Source organism: Phalaenopsis equestris, unplaced genomic scaffold (genome assembly GCF_001263595.1).
Source record: "Phalaenopsis equestris unplaced genomic scaffold, ASM126359v1 Scaffold000787, whole genome shotgun sequence".
In the NCBI taxonomy this organism is placed as follows: domain Eukaryota; kingdom Viridiplantae; phylum Streptophyta; class Magnoliopsida; order Asparagales; family Orchidaceae; genus Phalaenopsis; species Phalaenopsis equestris.
In genome coordinates, this window is record NW_018165227.1 from 733,617 (window position 1) to 750,817 (window position 17,201).

The window sequence follows — 17,201 nt, forward strand, 5'->3', positions numbered from 1 at the left end:
AAAACAAAATCACACTTTAGTTTAAAGTAAAAAATCATTGTCAAACCAACAAGAAGTCTCGATTAAAACCAAAAGTAGTATAAAAACAAAGATAAAAACTTATCTCAAATCATCCACCAACTCTTAAAGTTCCTTTGAATCTCTTCTCTTTTACAAAACACTCAAAATAAACTAAAAACAAAAAGGATAAAGTAAATTTGTGTGGTGCCTGAATCTCTCCACAAGATTCTCCATGATCTTCTCAGGACTCCAGCACTCTCTCCCTCTTCAAGCACCCACTTCAAATGTAAAAACTTCCTTCTTTTATAAATCTAAAAGAGGTGCCTTGATAACTCTTCAAAATGCGTCCAAATTTGATGTATTCTCCAGAGGATGCCTCTTTTCACAAGTCTTTTAATAATATTTTTTGTTCCTAGTGGTCATAACCACCCTCTTTAGCCAATAGGTGCTCAAATACCTTTTCAAAATTTGGCCACAAAACACCCCTGGAAGAAAACCTCCAAATAACTGCCTCTGGCGCTTAGGCGTTGCCTTCTCAATTAAACCGGCGCTTAAGCGCCGGATCTAGTACTTAGGCGCCAAAACACTTTAGCACAATTTTCATATTTTTGCTCCAAATTTGATCATTTTTCACTTCTTTTAGCATTTTTCACCTTTTACTTGTACATGAAAAAAAACACACAAATACCTTCCATTAAAGCGCAATATCTCAAAAATAAATATAAATATACGTCTAAAAACTCTATATATTTTAGGTGTATCAGTTAGTACAACAAAAATTTAAGAAAAGAAAATAAATAGGAAGAGGGTCTAAGGAGACTAAAGTAATAAACATTTCCTTGATGATTTAATTAAAAACATGTTAAAAATTATTTTTAAGGGCAAGAGGTAAGTTTACGTTAAGTTGGCTAAAATCCACTAAAATTATATTAAATAAATTCAAGGTTAGTAAAATAGACTTTAAATAACACCAATTTAAGGATCTACATAATTTTCTTAAGAATAAAAAAAATTAAGAAAAGGTCAAGTTACTAACCATTAAAGATAATTGATCCTAATGACATTTAAAAACTTTTATGGTTTTGATAAACTTATTAAATAGTTAGAAACCTGCATGAGTACTAATTCAATTCATAAAAATTCAAACTTAGCCATTTGATTAATTGAGGGAAAGTAAAAGAGTAAGTTTGGTGTATTGACATGCGTCAATATTACTAATTTTGCCAACATTTTCCCCTAAATGTTTCATGTTTTTTTCACTTATTTATCATAGATTTATACTTGATAAAGGATTTTCTTAATGTTGTATAGGTTGTAGATGTCAAACACATAAAACAGAGCCAAAACATGCGAAAAGGTGTTGTCTAGCGCAGCCACACTGGAATTGAGCTTGACCACACCAGTTTTGTAGCATAACCATGCCAGGTTTAGGTGTGACCATGTCGAGTTCTGGTGTGACCACACCGTCTGACATCCATAACTTAGATTTTCATGATCTCTTTCTTGTTTTGGACCTACTAACAAACTTGGAGAGTTTGTATGCCTATTTTGGATCCCTAATATAAACCTAACTATAAAAATATACTTTTGTCATGAGAAAAGAGGATCTTAGCCTCTTCTTGGTTTTTGGAAGAGGGAAGGCAGCTTGGACACTAAAGTTGAGGGTGTATTCCATCTTTTTTCCCTTGTAATTTTTATATGTTTTGAGAGGTTAATTTATGAGGGAGAAGTTTAATGTTGTGGAATATGGAACAAATCATTTTGTAACTGTTTAATTTTCAATTTTACTTGTAGTGATGATTATATTAGGATGCTTTTCTAGTGTTCTTTCTATAATGTGTAGCTACTTTTCTTTGCGTCTCTATGGTTCATGGTATGTGGTTTTGTGATTTTATCAGATGATTTATTTCTCTGTATTGTTTTCCTGAGACATCAGGGCATCTTCCTTGTTGTGTTAACCATAGAATTTCATTTACTCCTGATCCGATCAATTAGGATGTTAAACAAATTTTATGATATGTGATTGCTACCCATAGCACAAAGGAACAAAATGGTTAGCCACATAATCCAAATAATAATGGACATATTTTATCTGGGTTTTGCAACCTAAAAAGAGGAATGAAACAAATACACTGATAGCCATAAGGATTGAGGAAGCCTCAACTTCTTGGATTATAGCCTTCTTTTGACCTAGACATAGGTATAAGAATGATTTTTAATCCTTGTTAACAACAATCACATAAAGGAAAGTCTTGAAAATCACAAATTGCTACATTATCAAAATCACAGAGTGAGCCTCATATATTTTGAAGAACATTAAGATTTATCTGCCATTATTTTCCTTCTTTTTCAAACACGTTATCTTTTATTTTCAGTTTTAAGTAGGATATTATAAAACCATCTAATACTCTCTTATTGTGCCTATTGATGTACTTGCTTGTAATCTTAAACAGGTACTATGAATTTTGGAACTTAATTTGAGCAGCAATATGACACTGCACCTTTGTCCCCAGCAATGACGCTAAAAACTTGACACATTTCCAAGTTCAAGTGAAATTTACACACTAGTGAATTTTGGAACTTAATTTGAGCAGCAATATGACACTACACCTTTGTCCCCAACAATGACGCTAAAAACTTGACACATTTCTAAAGTTCAAGTGAAATTTACACACTAGTAGTTTCACGCAAGTATACATGTCGTACCAGTAATATGAGATTATTGAGTCTGGATTATTGATCCCTTAGAGAATGCAATAATTGAGCTTAAGAAAAGTTCTAGCCTATTATAATGAGTCTTAGCCTGGAAGTAAAGTTGGTTTAAGTTGTGTTTATTAGTCCTACTAAATTATCATTAATCCTATTGATTAATTCTTAAGGTAATTTTACTAAAGCTAAATAAAGTGGGAACATCAAGATATAAAAACTATATTTTCCTTTCAATGACATAAGTAGTGTTTAGGAATAGAACACTTAGAATAGAAATTGTAGCTAGTGATAAATAGGGGAAATCCTCTTCTTTACCCTCTCTTGAGTGCATAAAGAAGTTTGGTTCAACTTGGTTAGTGTTTTTTCCTGTCACCCTAGAAACCCCAATTTGAACCCATCAAAGTGTATTTCTTTATCTATTTGTATTTCCCTATGAACTACTTTTCATTCAACCACTAGTGCAATGTGATTCTTCCTAATTTTTCATATCATAGCTCTCCCGAGTTTTTATGGGTTCACAACAAATTTTAATATATCATTTGGCCAGAAAGCTAAGTAAACTAAGCATAAAATAAAGTCATCACTTTAATGAAAAAAAAGCCTATTCGAAAACCATCCTAATATCCTACACATCCAACTAACTGATCACAAGAGAAAGGTATAACGGAACTACTCACAGTGCATGAAGAAAACACTACAATTCATCATCTTAGAATAAAGCAAATCCATATAAAATGAGTTTGTGAATAGTATAAGATAATATAAAATGCAACACTTAACTTTCTCCCTAAGAAAAGAGGTGAAATTCCTCCCCAAGTGACCTTCAAGTGCTCCCTACACTGCTACAGGTATTTTGTTATAGAATTCTCTCAAATCCCTCCCCAATCTCTTTAAGAAAATGAAGAAAAAGTAAAATCAAACTCTAAACTCTCCTCTATTGCCTTCCTTGGCTTCCTCCAACTCTTCATAATGATCCAAGTGGGGCTTGCTTGAACTTCCTCGGACTCTTTTTAACTTTGAAATTTGTGCTAAAGTAACTACAGAAACTTCTCCGGGAAGTTGTGGCACCTAGGTGTCACTGGCTCCTTCTGCTTGGTGAAGTCTGGCGCCTAGGTGTTGTTAGGCTGGTGCCAAGGCCCAGGGTGGAGCGCCTTAGCTCCCAAGTTTGGCACGCAAGCGCCACTGTGTCGAAACCATACTATTCCCCAAGTACTACATTTTGCCTCTGTTTCACTCCATCTCAACTCCAGTCCTCCTACCTATGATACCTGCAAGAAAAATACAATAATATTTTTCTTTAAAATGCAATTTCATTAAAAAAAGTATTAAATGTAAAGAAAATTGCACATGTTATAGGACATATCGCCATATCTTATTGTGATCACTTCAGGCTAGATTTAGAAGTTCAGTAAACTAGAGATCTACTCTCCAGAAGAATTCTCAACACTTTCCTTGTATGATTGATATGTGGTACTCATTAACTGCATTACTACTTGACTAGTGCACTTGTATTGTATGGCCAATTTACTTTCCAGGAATTTTTGTTGTCATTAACCCTAGAATCTAGATAACAATAAACATATTTTATCTGGGTTTTGCAACTGAGAAAAGGGATCAGAGCAAATCTATGAGATGTCACGGGGATTGGGCAATCATCAATTTCATGGATTCTAGCCTTCTTTTTGACCTAGACATAGGCATAAGAAGGACTCTTTATCCCATTTGACAACTATCACGTAAAGGAAAGTCCCAAAAAACCACAAACCACTACATCACCTAAATCATAAGGGCACGAGCCTCAAATACCTTAAAGAATCGTAAGATTTTTCTACCACTATTTTTTGTCTATTCTGAACTTGTTATATTTTATTTTTTCTTAAATAGAATTTTAGAAAAACACATCACATTTTTAATCGCTCTAAACTAAGTTTATAAGTATAGTAAACTAGAGATTCACCCTCCATAATAGCTCTTAATACTTTCCGCATAGAATCATTATGTGGTGCTCTTTAACTGCTTTATTGCTTGGTATATATATTTACAAGAGTCAGTTGATTCACTTCACAAATTTTTGTGTTGTCAAGCTTTTGGGATCATTATCAGGGATACGCATTAGAAATAATTTTTTCATTAGGAGAAACTTAATTAAATTGTGGAGAATCTAGATTTAGAATTTTTTTCTTATTTATTTTAATTTTTTTCACTTGTATTGTTATATTGCAGTTGTTGTAAAACAAAAAAAGATAAAAATTAAAAATTAAAAAAAATGTTTCAACACTGTGGATTGACAAACCCTCATGAAAACCAATTTATACATTTTAAGAAGTATAGCAACACTTTGATGGTAGCCTTCGCAATCTTGACCACTCAGACATATGAGCTAGGTTTGATGAAGCCTTTTCTAATACCTACAAAAATGGACTTTCTTCCTAAGATTCAGTTGGAACAATAATAATCCTAGTCCCTAGTCAATCCTAAAGAATATTTGAATAATCAGGGTAATGACAACCATGAAGAAAATGAGAATTTGGATGAACTGGTAATAAATCTACTAAATTAAATAAAAAGCTAAACTGCTACATTAAGAAACTAAAAAAAATCAAATGGAGCTGTTAGTTAGCCTAGGGGGGAACCATAACTTTGAATCTCAAGAGTTGGTCCCTGTAGAGAAAACTAAGTTGGATGATTTTAATGGGTTATTAATTAGGGAAGAATTTTCTCTTCCTTTCAAGTTAGCCCCTTGCTTTTTAAAATAGATAGTTGAGCCTATAATGTCACCCATAAATTTACCCCATGGGGAAGAGTGAAAAGACAACTCTAGGCAGGAAGGTAACCTTGTATAATTAGATTCAGAACATGAAAAATCTAGTGAGAACCCAACTCAAAATTTAGTAGACCTTGACTTATCTTATAGGGACTCATTTCTTGCAAGTTGTAAGGAAAATGCAGATCTTCAGATAAGGGAACTAATTGAGAGGGTTGTAGATCTATAAATTTTTTTTAGGAATGAACATAAAATAATTCCTCTACATACCCTCCAGAAGATTGCTATCAAACAGAGATGCAAAAGTTGTAAGATAAATTAAGGCTCTGTTTGGCGCAGCTCTAGCTGTGCTGTCCCAAGAAGCTGCTGCGGGAAATCTAGTTGTCTGTTTGGTGCAGTTGTGTGAAAACAGCTTTAGGGCAGTTGTTTCTGGTAAATTGATCATGTTGTCCATATTTGGTAAAACTACTAGCTGTGCTGTCCCAAGAAGCTGCTGCGGGAAATATGGTTGTCTGTTTGGTGCAGTTGTGTGAAAACAGTTTTAGGACAGTTGTTTCTGGTAAAATGATCATGTTGTCCTTATTTGGTAAAACTGATGTCCCATCTCTAAAATTTGTCTGACGGTTTGAGAATGATAGAAGCTCACAAAACCAAACATCCGTTTCGCTTGGTGCGGGATCCTCACATCATGAACAGGACCAAATTGACTATATCAAAACAAAACATTGTAGTTCAATACAAAGAGTCAGAACAAAATTTTGTATAAATATTTACATACACACCATACTATTCCAATGTATATCCGTATTTATCACCTAAAGTTTAATTTTTTACATTCAAAGCACTTCATCTATGAATGAAAAGGTATATTTCACTTTTTAAAAGGTAGTGGTGGCGGTATTTTTTATGTGATATGAAAGGTTTGAGTGTTGTAAATTAACAAAATCAATGTATAGACGTTAATATGTAAATACAGGAGAATTGTGTGGTATGGATGTAAATGCGTGGATTTAGAAATCCCAATTGAGGAGAACAAACCAAAGAAAAAGAAAAATCACCTGAAATAATTCTGAACATCAATATCAGTAAATGTGCTGTCAGCAAGGAAAGTAAGATAAATCTGATGAGAACTAGAATTTCGAAGATCATTTCTTTCAGTCATAAATTCCATATAATTAGAAGCATCCTCATCTAGTACCACCCAATGATCCCCATGAGGTCTACAATTAAAACATGATCAAATGAGTTTTTGAAACAATAAATTCATGCCTTTTGCATAAAATAAATTTTAAGGTGTATTTACATGCACACCACACAATTATCATGTATTTACTCATCTAACACCCAAACCTTAACATTTACATGTATAGCAGTCAAATCTTTAATGTCACAATAAAAGGAAAAAAATAAAGACAAAACACTACAACCTACCACTACAACCTATTTTTTAAAAGTAAAATACACATTTTCAAGCATAGGTTTATCGCATCAAAGTATGATAAATGTAAATATGAAAGTTCATGAACCTGGAGCAAACTTATGATCTTCAATGGGGAATTCATTGCAACTCGACAGTGACTGACTCAGTGAGCCAAATGAGACCACAGGAAAGCAGAGATTGTGAGGCAGATCAACATCCATGGGTCTCAAGGGGTATTGCTGCTCTTCCATGAACCAATAATCTTTATGAGGAAAATGATCCCAAGTTTCTAATGCTTGAAGGAGCAGAGAATGGGAGGGGAGTGGTGCGGCTATAGGATGAATTTAAATGATGCGGGAATTTGAATTTGGAAGAAAACATGAAATAAGGCTTTGCCAAAGATTTTGTTGGCGTTCTCCTGTTCTAGATTATGAATTCTTTGAAGTATACCTTGTGTGTATTTCCCAATCTCCATTACTCAGTAGTTTCTGTGAAAGTCATCAATGATAGAAAAAAAAGAACAAGGAACTAAAAACAAAAATGAGAAGGCGTTGTGCTTAAGCAATGAAAATGGGGGAATCATTTTAGAGAAGATGACAGAAAAAAAATTAAAAAAAATGGCAGAAGAGTCGATGTTATATACATGTATCATCAGTAAGTGAAAATCTAGCTAAATTTTAAGTCTTTTTGGAAGAAATCCCTAACAAAAGTTAAGAGAATCGAAACTTCTGTTACAAAAACAACTCCAAGAACTACTTTATTTCAAACAATAAATCACAAACAAGGTTAGAAGTTGAGAAGAACAGAGAAAAAAAATCAAAACTTTACTCTATTTTGGTGATGAGACGACGAAGAAGAAAGGTTCGCAAGAAGAACAAGGATCGCAGGAATCGAGATCGCAGAGAATCAGGATTGCAGCCAAACGAAAGGAGGAATCGTAGGCACCTGGGTAAAATGTGGAAGGAACGAAGCGGGGCTGCAGGGTAGATCCTGCGGCCCCATTTTTCTCTCAAATTTGCGGCCGCCGCAAATCAAACGCCGCGCCAAACGAGTTGTTTTTGTTGCCTCCCACCACGCGCAGAACAAGTCGCGCCAAACTCACCCTAAATTTCGAGGATTTCGTAAGAACTCAGGGACCAACAAAATATTGGTTGATTGATAAGGGATTACTAAATTAGAATTTTAATCTTAGAGGAAGCTTTTTTTTGTCAAGCAAAGGATGTTAAACCAATCGTTATATTGGAAGGTAACCCAAGTGTTATCTGATGTGTTGAGCATATTTTACTTTCTATATTTGTTCTGAAATTTCTTATAAATTTTGTTTTGAAATTTGTTTTGAAATTTGCATTAAAATTTGCTTTAATTTTTCATTTGAGTTAGTTTAGATTCTTGTCCCTCTACTGAGCTATTAGTCTCAACTGGTGGGTATGAATCGAGAACCCTAATTTTTGCTTCTATTATACTTTTGTGTCTCTTCTTATTTATGCATTGTTACATCTTTTACATTCTTATAGTATGAGATTATTGTGAATACTCATGTATTTATAATTTCCTGCACTTAGTTGTTGTACCCATGTTTACTTTTATCTGCATGTTACATATGTTATGAAAATAAGTAAGTTTGGGGGAAAATATTTATATTTTTGCGAGTCTAACACTTGTTCACATAACTTATTAAAATAAAAAAATGCTAATAAGGTAACTCTTGCTAGAAATTTTAATTAGTTTAACTTGCTTATAAAAAATTCTTTTAAAAGACAGTAAATGTCATTTAGGAAAGATTAACCATATTATTTCAATAATGAGATTTCAGAACTTAACTACTTGTAGTTGTACCCAAAGAAATCTTAACTAAAAATTTGTAATTAATATATTGAGTAACAAACCAAAGATGTTATAAGTCTTTTATATATATATATTTAGCCAGCTTGGTGTTGTTTTAACTTTTAACTGAACCATAACATAAATGAGTGACATTAAATAATTATTTTTTGAGATTTATTGCTTAAGAAAAATTTGGCCTTCAAAACATCTTAAAAGAAAAGAAAAAAAATTTCTTAACCAGATATAGTAATTCTCAAGGAAAAGAAAAATAAAAATTAAAAAAATAAAAGGAAAAAAAAGTGAGAAAAAGAAGAAAAACTATGAGTAAAAATTAAAAAACCATCTGAAGCAGCTTGAGGTAGGCACAAAAAACTGAAAGAAAGAAAATTGGGAAAATGACTAATAGAACTTAAATGATAAGACTTTTTCATAATTTTTTAATAAAACCCAACTAATGTTATCTTAAAGAAAAATGTTAACTCGAATTAGGTTCGCTAGTTCCGCTGGAATTACTTTAAAACATTAGAGGTTAGTAAAAATATTTTAACTTTACCAATTTAAGAATCTTTAGGATTTCCTAAGGGCAGAATGAAGGGAATTAAGGAAAAGAGAAAGTTAGAAAACATTAAGAGAAATTGACCCTTAAATGACACTTTAACACTTTTATTTTACTTTAAAGAACAAGCTAACAGAAGTACCTATTATAGTCGCATAGGGCCCCAACCGAGCTATGAGAATACTTAAGGGCAAGCAAGTAATGAGGTAAGTTTTTGGGCATTGACATGAGTCAATTTTACATGAATTTGCTTGTATGTTATTATTCTTTTTACTTGTTATTTCACCACATTTATTATGATTTTATGCTTGTGAAATGTTCTTTGTACTATTTTGTAGGTTACAGTGTTAAACATGCAAAACAGAGTCAAACCACACGAAATAATATTGTTTAGCGTAGTCACGCCTCTTCTGGGCATGACCACACCTGATTTGGGCATGACCACGCCAGTTTCATACCACCAAATCCCATTTTGGGGGGTATTTTCATGCCAATTTTTGCTGGACCTTTAAAATGAGAGGTTAATGCATGAATAGAGGCTCTCTTTTGGATAGGAGAGATCTAGAGACAGCTTGGGCACCAAAGTTAAGGGTTTTTTTAGAGTTTTCCATTGGTTTCCTCTTCCTATCTTGGGTTGAGGGCTTAAGTTTGTTTTCTACCTTTTCCTTTGTATTACTATTTTATGTTTTAAAAAGTTATTATATGAGAGAGGAGTTGGCTGCTGTAAAAGATGGAACAAACCGTTTTGTAATTGTTTCTTTTCAGTTTTTTCTTGCAACAATGATTTTGATAGGAGGTTTTTTCTGGTGTTTTTACTATCATGTGTAACTAAACTTTATTTCTTGCATCTGTGATTTATGGAACATGTTTTGAGATTCTTTTTGGATGATTTCTTTTCACGTATCATTTTTCTGAGAAATTAAGGCTTTTTGTTGTTGTGTTAATAATAGATTTTAATTTACTCCTAATCTGATCAATTAGAATGTTAACATATTCTGTGATTTGTGACTCCTACCTGTTGCACAGAGAAATGAAATGGTTAACCAAAAAATTAGGATGAAAATAGACATATTTTATCCAATTTTTGCAACCTAGAAAAAGGATTAAAAAAAAATCTTTATGCCATGGGAATTAAAGAAGCCTCAACTTCATGAATTCTAGCATTCTTTTGACATAGACATAGTCATAAGGAGGACTTTCTATCCCTGTTGACAACTATCATATAGAGGAAAGTCTAGGAAAACCATGAACCACCACATCACCTAAATCATAGAGGCATGAACCTTAATTTTATTGAAGAATTGCAAGATTTTCCTGTCGATGTTCTCTATCTTTTCCAAACTTATTATCTATTGTTTTTTTTCTTTTAAGTAGGATTTAAAAAATTCATTTCTCATTTGTGATCATGCTAAACTAAGTTTAGAAGTATAGTAAATTAGAGATTCACCCTCCATAATAACTCTTAACACTTTCCTCGTGGGATCGAAGGTTGATACTCTTTAACCACATTATTACTTGACACGTATACTAGGTGAGTCGGTCGATTTACTTCACCGCAAATATTTCGTGTCATCAAATCCCTAGATCTTCTGTTTTATCATTTCTAGTAAGCCCCTTTAGGATTTTTTGTTAGAATTTTAGATCAAAGTTGATGTTGAAGAAAGTCATAGGTTTGGAAACTTGTTCTTTAATTTTCATATGATTCTTGAATGATCTATCCAAAAAGCCCTTGATCACTAACCTATTACAAAGATGAGATTGTCCTAATCTTGCACTTTTTTTTATGGTGGCTTCTCTTGGATGGATAAGTGAAGCAACAAATCTAGAATGTAGAGAAAACTCCTCAATTTTTATTTTCTAGGTTTCAAAAAAAAAAATTTATAAGAATTTTTGTGTGTTTGGCCACACAAATGGAGGTGGACATCTTTTTGCCATGATAATAAGGCGTCGGTACACCTCTCCATTTTCTAAGCCTAGAACCTATGAGAGTCTTATTTAAGTGGGGTTTTTGACTCACCGTTGAGTGGTTTTGGTCATATCATCATGATGAGCACATACATTTCATTTGGTTTGATTTCATTTACATGATTTCAAAATGTGCATGAAATGAGTTTTGCATGTCTTTCAATCAGCCACCTTTGATGGGCCTCAGTCATTCGATTGACCCCTAGTGGTCGACCATCTTCAAGAAGTCTACCATATTTGGTCTCTTCAATCAGTCAGTTGCCCTCGATCGGCCTGATATTTAAACAACTACCTATGCATGTAAAATATATGTTTCATGCATGGGTTTTTGCATATGTTGTCTGTCAGCTTGATCGATCTATTGTTTTTGGTCAGCTAGATAGGTCAGTGGACTATAATTGGTCAGCTAGATTGAAAAGTCAGTCATATTTGGTTGCTTTGGCTTGTCTAACCGAGTAACGACAATTGAACGTCTTTGTTAACCTAAATTGGTGGATCCAACATGATCGTCTCAACCATTCAGTCAGTTTTAAGATGACCACTTTTTCATGTGAAAATCTATTATTGATATGTGATTTTATGAAATTAATGTACTAAAACATATAAGAGTTTAATTCTCATAGTTTTGATTATGAAAATTTGATTAACTTGATGCTTGCAAGCTCATGTGCATAAATATATTCCATTGGGCTTAATGTTTGTGTGTTTGAAGTTCATCATGTGTGAAACTTTATTTTGCCATATTTCTGCTTTTTGGCTTGAGGCATGCTCGTGGTGCTTCTTGAAACAACTCACTTATTGTGTCCCTTCAAGCACTCACACCTGCAATATCTACGTGCATATATGTCATTGTATACGCATGGTTAGGTACTTGCATAGCTTGTGAAGGGGTTGACTAACATATAAAGCCACATGTGCATAATTCTCTTTAAGTAGAATTTTGTGACCTCGCTCCCTGTGACCTCAACTAAAAGCGTCGTAGGTACATCACATTGCATCACTTAGCATGGGTCATGCTATCTAGTCTTTGAACCCATTTGTGAGAAATGTGTATTCATTTGTGTGTGTGACACATACTTAGCACAAGTTACACTACTTGACATCCATGGAATTAACATAATTCATGTGTCGTTTATGTCATTTGGTAATGAGCTTCTCATGCTTAATGTGTGAATGTCACTTGCATGAGTTTGTTTGATCACTCTTCAGGCAAGATGTAATTCTCTTTTGGGTTGTGTTATACTAAATATGATTGAACCTAATATCACTCATGTATGTTAAATCACACCATTCATCATTTTCTTTTCATTTGCATGAGCATTTGTGTTGCTTCTTGGATGAGGTGTAATTCTCCTTTGGGTGTCATGTACGCGATGTGACTATATTGCTTATTTCATACAAGTATGGAATCCTTGCACCTTTGCTCTTGCATGTCTAGCATATTCGTTGAAATCATATATCACCATATGTTTGTAGCGTGTCCTTTCTTGGCATGATAATAGTTCAGGCTATCATTTGATATCTAATGTGACTTCTCACATCTTGGTAGAGCAGTCGCGCCAGTTATCATTCATTGGCATCGCTTCTGTGATGGTTCACACTTTGATCAAGCAATCATGGTATGTTAAGTCACCTCATATTTTCATGAGCATTACCCGGTCCGTTTAATAGTGAATCGATCTCATTAGTGGAGCAACTAATTATTAATCATGATGCTTTAATGATCATTGCTTGTGAGTATGTCTCAGCACACAATGTGAATTATTGCAACATGACCAACATGCGTATTCTTGTGCTAAGGTTCTAAGAGTTTTAATGTGTGCTACTTAGATTTTTTCTTTCCTTGAGATTTATTTTAAAATTATAAAAAATTACATTTTTTATTATCAATATCCAATTTTAAGTCTTGTTTTATGTCTAACGCATTTATAGTTTAGACCACATTTAAGGTCAATCTTTTAAAAGCTTTATTTGCATAAAATTTACATTTAGTTGCATATCTTAGAATTCTTGGATCATCAGGATGGCGATGGGGTTGGTGACCCATCAAAGATAAATGTCATTCTTAGTCACACTTTTTGCACACACATTTAGATGTTTATGTCAGGGCACCTTGCTATAGATGCTTGCTAGAATAGGGTTAAGGTGTAGTTAAGATTTTTCATATACGTTCGTCATTATTGATGGTTTCTGCCTAGTTGGATCTCTCTTTTCCCTTTTTTGCAAGGGCATCCTCGCTGCTTTCTCTGTTGGTAGAAGTCCTACCTCTACTAATTCTAGGGATAGATTCTTCTTTCCTTTGATCTTAGGGCTATCAAGGTCTCCTTGGATGATGTAACACATGGATCACTAACAAAGGATCTCTGGTTAAGTTAGGTCGATCACCTTAACAACCATGTAGACTTTGGTTCCTAATAGCTTAGGATGATGGATCAATGGAGTTCTAACTATGTTATCTCTAATCGATTAGTATTTATTGACCCTTATGTTGGTAAACCCCTTTTGAGCTTAGTCTCCCCTTTCGCACTTCATTAATCTTGATGGCCCCGATTACTAACAAGTCACCACCAATTGTGGATGTTGTGATTCACCCTCTACTAATATGGCTCGGTAAGCTTCAAAGCATAAGGATGTTTCTGTTGAGTCAACCAAGTTGTTTTCTATGTTCCATTCATTGATAGGTCGTTGCCCATCTACAGTTCTAAGGAGTTTATCGTCTCCCTTGTGGCTCAGTATAGGTGTTGAAGGTAACATTATGTTCCTAGTGGAGATAATTATTCTCCTTTGATAACCTAATTTCACTAGTTATCACAATTTTTTTATGCAGAGTTACTATTATAGAGAGTTTTCTTAGATATCCCCCACGATGTAATTAACTAAGGGGACATATTCTTACTCTTGAACCCATAACATAATTTATATTTTTGGTTCTCTGGTTCTTTGTGTTTCTTATGTAGGGAACTTCTTGATGGGTATGGTTTCAAGTTATCTTAAACCGATCTTGTTTGGATAGACACTCTTGACATATCGCACGAGGATAACTCTACATAAATTCTCCATATTTGTTTCTCAATTTGTCTATTTATTTTATCTTATCTTCTAGTCTTCTGAGCTCTCTTATATATTCAAATCATCTCAACGATTAAAGAAAGAAAATTATTTTGAAAAGAGAAATGGAAGGCAATAATCAGACAGGCTGGTGACTCCAATATTAAAAAAACCAAAAACAGGAATCACTCTTAAAGAATGTATATCAAATCATAATCACCTAGTTCATAATCCTTAAAAGTCTTTTTTTTTGTTCATTTATTCAGGAAACATAACATTTTGTACTTATGTGTATTTTTTTCATATCGTCATGAAGGTTGTGAATCACATGCAAATGTATATTCTAAATCAAAAATATATGAATATATGTGTTGTTAGATCAGTTGATCTCTTAGTGTTATACCCATACACTACTTAAAATGATATTTTATTGGTAGTTCTACAAATAGTACTTTTATTAAAAAAAACTCAATTATGTGGAGGTGTAATTTCAAATTGCTTAAAATTTTAGATCAGTTGATCTCTTAGTGTTATACCCATACACCACTTAAAATGATATTTTATTGGAAGTTCTACAAATAGTACTTTTATAAAAAAAGCTCAATTATGTGGAGGTGTACTTTTAAATTGCTTAAAATTCTACCCAGCAAAATGTAGTTTGGCCATTAGTTTGGGGGTAAAAAATAAGTGGAGAATTTTAATAATTTGCTCATTAAATTCAGTAATTTTTTCAAAAATATAACAAAAATTTAACATTCCTATCAGAATTTATGAAAGATGCAATCACCTATAATCTTACAATCTCTCTAAAGAAGATTTCAGTTGTGTGAGATGCATCATTTTTTTTTATTCTTTTTATAACAAAAATTTAACATTCCTATCAGAATTTATGGAAGATGGAATCACCTATAATCTCACAATCTCTCTAAAGAAGATTTCAGTTGTGTCAGATGCATCATTTTTTTTTATTCTTTCTTTTTTTTTAGCAAGGTAAACAATATGGCATCTTAACGAACCTATCCATAACCACAAAGATACTATCAAGACCTCGAGGTGTCCCAGGCAACCTAACAAACTCCATAGTTAAGTTTTCCAAGTCTTAAAAGGAATAGGCAAAGGTATATAAAGACTAGTTTTTTGCTTTGTAGCTTTATCACGAAGATGAGTACAACATTGATTTATAATTCTCTTACATCCCTACATATAGATGAATAATAAAATCTTTGTTCTATCAAATTATAATTTTTTTATTTTCCAAATTTTCTAACAATTTGTTGATAAGAAATTTTCATATGGAGATTCTAGGGATACATAGTCTTTTACATTTGTAAGGATAACCATCTATAACGAGGAAAGAGCTATCAAATGCTAATCTTTTGGAGTCTAGTTCTAAATAAATAAGATAAATTTTAGGAAAAATCTTATAATCTTCATTTTATGTTTTAAATTTAATTAATTGAATCTTTAGAGATGTGACGATAAAAGATACCCTAAATAAAGTACTTATTGTCTTATTATCTAACCCATATTTATATTTTAGAAAGAGTATAACATTGGAGGCATTCAACTCATGGGTTGTGTCCATGACTTAACCTTTTTTGGGAATAAATTTTAGAGCCTAGTTGTCCATATCAAGTACAAACTCCTTATACAAATGATAGTGCCTCCACTATTTATACTTTGAATTATTATAAAATATTCTCTATCATATGTGGAATATGTTTATTTATACTCGTTCAATTTCTCATAGAATAAAAACAACTAGATGGTTAAAATAGCTTAAAAATCAGTCGTTCCTCGAGCATCACAAATTACTACAATGATTTTGTTAAAATCAGAAGTTTTAAAATAGATAATGAATTCATTAAAATTTTGATTTATTTTCATGCTCTCTCAGCCACTTGAGTTCATAAAAATTTTCTTCCTTGAAGATTTCTATGATAGGAACTACGACTGTGTTAATTTTTTTATAGATCTTAAATAGAAAGTCTCTAAGCCATGAAAATTTCTAACATCTCTAGATGATTTCGAAACTATCCAGTTTACAATGGATTGTATTTTTATATATCCACGTTTAGATCATCATTTGATATAATGAAGCACAAGAATATAACTTTAAACTAATGGAAGATGTACTTTTAAAGATTGAAAATCTATTCATCTCAAAGTCTTTCAAATGCTATGTGAAAGTGGTCTAGAAGTGAAATTTGATTTGGGCTATAAATAAGGATGTCATCAAAATGTATCATTGGGATATGTTATAATAGAGTTCATCAACCTATTAAAAGTATTAGAAGCATGATGACATTATTCTAAATTAAAATTTTAGAACAAGATATTTTAAGTATTGTCCTACTCAAATTTTAGTTTTTTAAGTTATAATCATCAATAAAAAATTCAAAAATTAATTAATATTATAACTCAACTTTAGATAACTAAATTAATTGAAGTTCTTATAATAAAACTAAAAAATATTATTTTCAAAAAAAAATTTAAAGAAATCATTACAAACATATAAAGTTATTTCTATCAATAATAAACTGGCCAAAAAAATTTAAAGAAATTTAATATGTATTATAAAAAATTAAGAAATATGAATTTGATAATATCAAAATATTAGAAAAGGATAAACTTTAGAGTAACCTATTAAACATACATTTAACACATCAAATAATCTATAATAAAAAAATAAAAAATGATGAATTTTCACATTGAACATAAATGATTAAAATACAATAGATGATTATAACCCTTTCTGAAAGATACAACATGACACATTTTCTTCATATTTGAATGACTGCTAAACAACCATTGTAATTATAAATGTGGATTACAACAGCATCAATAACAGCAAGCCTTTATCCCACAAAGTAGATTTACTAAAAAATACATGGTACATCTCAGATAAAATTAGA